A 5,000-nucleotide genomic window follows, 5' to 3' on the forward strand; every position below is an offset into this window, starting at 1 on the left:
GGGCGCAGTGTTGGAATCGGCAGCGCCGATGAAACCGGCAAAGTCGGCAGAATTGGCAGCGGGTGCTGGCGATGGGTCTGGACGGGCTGGATAGTCCAAGGCTCGACGAGAAAGACCGCAGGTTGAGACACTGGGGCAGTGGCAGCCCGCGGGACAGTGTCGGCAGATTCGGCAGCGCAGATTTGTGCGGCTGCAGGTTCGTCGGGGAAAATCGGCAGCGCAGATTTTGCGACGAACATGGGCTGGGCGATGGACTGTCCAGGCCAGGCAGGAAAATTTGTCGAGGGGACACGCTGACGAAACAGCGCTGGTTCAGGCACGGGGGGCAGTGTTGGAATCGGCAGCGCCGACGAAATCGGCAAAGTCGGCAGAATCGGCAGCGCAGATTTTTCGACGAACATGGGCTGGACGCTGGACTGGCCGGGCCATGCAGGAAAATTCATCGAGGGGACACGCTGACGAAACAGCGCTGGTTCAGGCACGGCGGGCAGTGGTGGAATCGGCAGCGCCGACAAAATCGGCAAAGTCGGCAGAATCGGCAGCGGGTGCTGGCGATGGGTCTGGACGGGCTGGATAGTCCAAGGCTCGACGAGAAAGACTGCTGGTTTAGACACTGGGGCAGTGGCAGCCCGCGGGACAGTGTCGGCAGATTCGGCAGCGCAGATTTGTGCGGCTGCAGGTTCGTCGGGGAAAATCGGCAGCGCAGATTTTGCGACGAACATGGGCTGGGCGATGGACTGTCCAGGCCAGGCAGGAAAATTTGTCGAGGGGACACGCTGACGAAACAGCGCTGGTTCAGGCACGGCGGGCAGTGTTGGAATCGGCAGCGCCGACGAAATCGGCAAAGTCGGCAGAATCGGCAGCGCAGATTTTTCGACGAACACGGGCTGGACGGTGGACTGTCCAGGCCAGGCAGGAAAATTCGTCGAGGGGACACGCTGACGAAACAGCGCTGGTTCAGACACGGTGGGCGCAGTGTTGGAATCGGCAGCGCCGAGAAAATCGGCAAAGTCGGCAGAATCGGCAGCAGGTGCTGGCGATGAGTCAGGACGGACTGGATAGTCCAAGGCTCGATGAGAAAGACCGCTGGTTTAGACACTGGGGCAGTGGCAGCCCGCGGGGCAGTGTCGGCAGATTCGGCAGCAGTGTCTGCCGATTCGGCAGCAGTGTCTGCCGATTCGGCAGCGTTGGCTTGTTGGCGCGGGGGGCCGATGCGAGTGGGGACTTGGGCAGCGGGCAGTGAAAGCAAGAGTTTCCCCGATGCTGCCGGGAAAAACGCTCCCCGGGATGGCCGGGTGAGATGACCCGGCGGCCCGCGACGGGTCATTCAATTCCATGCCCCGTCAACATAACTCCCGATGTACTGTTTGCTTTTTCGGAAGAAGAGATCCATCCCCCCATCCTCGGCCAGCCAAAAACGCTCCAATTAATGGCCGGGTGAGATGACCCGGCGGCCCGCGACGCGTCATTCAAATCACTGCCCTATCGGCTACAACTGCTGATGGGTGGGATTAGAGGCCTGCCATGGTGGTGAGGGGCGGCGAGGACCGTGAAAGCTAGAGTTTTTCAGAGGCTGCCGGGAAAAAGGCCCCTCGGGTGGCGGGGTGCGAGGACCAGGCGCGTCATTCAATTCTCTTCCCTATCAACTTGGCTCCCGTTGGCGGGATTGGAGGCCTACTGTTTGTTACAGGGCTAAAATCGTCAGGGGAAGAGCTGACGAAACAATGCTGGTTTGGATGCAGGGGGTAGTGTTGGAATCGGCAGCGCGGACAAAATCGGCAAAGTCGACAAAAAAGACTGTTGGTCTGGACATCGGGGCAGCGGCAGCCATGCCGACAGGGGGGGAAATCGGCAGCGCAGATTTGTGCAGCTGCAGGTTCGTCGGGGAAATCGGCAGCGCAGATTTTTCGATGAACATGGGCTGGAAGATGGACTGTCCAGGCCAGGCAGGGAAATTCGTCAAGGGGACACGCTGACGAAACAGCGCTGGTTCAGGCACGGGGGGCAGTGTTGGAATCGGCAGCGCCGACGAAATCGGCAAAGTCGGCAGAATCGGCAGCGGGTGCTGGCGATGAGTCTGGACGATTTATAGTCCAGGGCTTGATGGAAAAGACTGTTGGTCCAGACAATGGGGCAGTGGCAGCGCGGATTTGTGCAGCTGCAGGTTCGTCGGGGAAAATCGGCAGCGCAGATTTTTCGACGAACAGGGGCTGGGCGCTGGACTGGCCGGGCCAGGCAGGAAAATTCGTCAGGGGGCCACGCTGACGAAAACAGGGGCTGCGGAGTGGAAAATCGGCAGCGCAGATTTTTCGACGAACAGGGGCTGGACCGGCCGGGCCAGGCAGGAAAATTCGTCAGGGGGGCACGCTGACGAAAAGAGGGGCTGCCGCGTGGAAAATCGGCAGCGCAGATTTTTCGACGAACATTCGTCAGGGGGGCACGCTGACGAAAAGAGGGGCTGCCGCGTGGAAAATCGGCAGCGCAGATTTTTCGACGAACATTCGTCAGGGGGGCACGCTGAGGAAAACAGGGGCTGCCGCGTGGAAAATCGGCAGCGCAGATTTTTCGACGAACATTCGTCAGGGGGGCACGCTGAGGAAAACAGGGGCTGCCGCGTGGAAAATCGGCAGCGCAGATTTTTCGACGAACAGGGGCTGGATGCTGGACCGGCCGGGCCAGGCAGGAAAATTCGTCAGGGGGGCACGCTGAGGAAAACAGGGGCTGCCGCGTGGAAAATCGGCAGCGCAGATTTTTCGACGAACAGGGGCTGGATGCTGGACCGGCCGGGCCAGGCAGGAAAATTCGTCAGGGGGGCACGCTGACGAAAAGAGGGGCTGCCGCGTGGAAAATCGGCAGCGCAGATTTTTCGACGAACAGGGGCTGGACTGGCCGGGCCAGGCAGGAAAATTCGTCAGGGGGGCACGCTGACGAAAAGAGGGGCTGCCGCGTGGAAAATCGGCAGCGCAGATTTTTCGACGAACAGGGGCTGGATGCTGGACCGGCCGGGCCAGGCAGGAAAATTCGTCAGGGGGGCACGCTGAGGAAAACAGGGGCTGCCGCGTGGAAAATCGGCAGCGCAGATTTTTCGACGAACAGGGGCTGGATGCTGGACCGGCCGGGCCAGGCAGGAAAATTCGTCAGGGGGGCACGCTGACGAAAAGAGGGGCTGCCGCGTGGAAAATCGGCAGCGCAGATTTTTCGACGAACAGGGGCTGGACTGGCCGGGCCAGGCAGGAAAATTCGTCAGGGGGGCACGCTGACGAAAAGAGGGGCTGCCGCGTGGAAAATCGGCAGCGCAGATTTTTCGACGAACAGGGGCTGGACGCTGGACTGGGCCAGGCAGGAAAATTCGTCAGGGGGGCACGCTGACGAAAACAGGGGCTGCCGCGTGGAATGGCAGCCTACACGCAGATGCGAATTCGGCAGCGCACGATGGCTTGAGCAGGTCATGGGTTCGACTTGGCGCGATCTGAAACCTGGACGAGGGACTGTCGACGCTGGACGAGCCAGCGCGGTGGCCTGTCGTGCCCCGTTCAGGGGGGGCCTGCCGCGGAGACAGCCCTCGCGGGCTCGACAGCGCAGGCCAGCGTCCCCGACGTCGCTGGCCGCGGCAGGCGAGCTGCCGGGGTTCCCGCATTCCTACAAGAAAACGTCGTGCTTTCCACATGAAACCAATCCAGTAAAATCAGCCATATTTTTATGAGGCTGCCCACTGAATTTGGGGTCATTCCGGGCCGGTTCCTAATTTTGCGGATTTACTCGATTTCTAATGGTAGGAAAATTAAAACAAATACTTCCCGACCTCGAAAAATTCTGGGAAAATTAATGAAGGTGGATTGGATTTTTGCCAACCTCTGTGCAAAATTTCAGCTCAAAATACCAAGAAATGAATTTTTTAGAGGGGGGGTGACAGCTGGGACCTAGTAGTGTCTCCCCCTGCCAGAGCTGCAATGACACTTATTGCTCTTTAGGGAGCCACCAGGCCGGCGCCCCTCAAAGACCACACGCGCGCGCGCGCCCGCCCGCGCTGGGCGCTGGGGCCTGAGGGCCTGGGGCCCTTGGGGGCCCTTGGGCGCTTGGGCGCGCGCGCGCGGCCCCCGCAGCCATGCCGCGCTGCGCGACGCGCGGACAGCCCCTGCTGGCTTGCTCTCTCGCCCGCGGGGGGGCTGCCTTCGGGCCCTGGCCCCCCGCGTTCTGGCCTGCCCCCTGCGTGGGAGAGGCTAGGCGCTGCAGGGGCCAGCCCGACGTCGCTGGCCGCGGCAGGCGACAGCCCGACATCGCTGGCCGCGGCAGGGGCCAGCCCGACGTCGCTGGCCGCGGCAGGCGGACAGCCCCTGCTGGCTTGCTCTCTCGCCCGCGGGGGGGCTGCCTTCGGGCCCTGGCCCCCCGCGTTCTGGCCTGCCCCCCGCGTGGGAGAGGCTAGGCGCTGCAGGGGCCAGCCCGACGTCGCTGGCCGCGGCAGGCGACAGCCCCTGCTGGCTTGCTCTCTCGCCCGCGGGGGGGCTGCCTTCGGGCCCTGGCCCCCCGCGTTCTGGCCTGCCCCCCGCGTGGGAGAGGCTAGGCGCTGCAGGGGCCAGCCCGACGTCGCTGGCCGCGGCAGGCGAGCCGCCGGGGTTCCCGCATTCCTACAACAAAACGTCGTGCTTTCCACATGAAATCAATCCAGTAAAATCAGCCATATTTTTATGAGGCTGCCCACTGAATTTGGGGTCATTCTGAGCCGGTTCCTATTTTTTCCGATTTCCTCGATTTTTAATGGTAGGAAAATAAAAAAAAATACTTCCCGACCTCGAAAAATTCTGGAAAAATTAATAAAGTTGGATTGGATTTTTGCCAACCTCTGTGCAAAATTTCAGCTCAAAATACCAAGAAATGAATTTTTTAGAGGGGGGGTGACAGCTGGGACCTAGTAGTGTCTCCCCCTGCCAGAGCTTCAATGACACTTATTGCTCTTTAGGGGGGTGCCCCCTGACTGGCCATGGGGCGCGCTGGCCTGGCGC

Source organism: Populus nigra, chromosome 2 (genome assembly GCF_951802175.1).
Source record: "Populus nigra chromosome 2, ddPopNigr1.1, whole genome shotgun sequence".
NCBI lineage: Eukaryota > Viridiplantae > Streptophyta > Magnoliopsida > Malpighiales > Salicaceae > Populus > Populus nigra.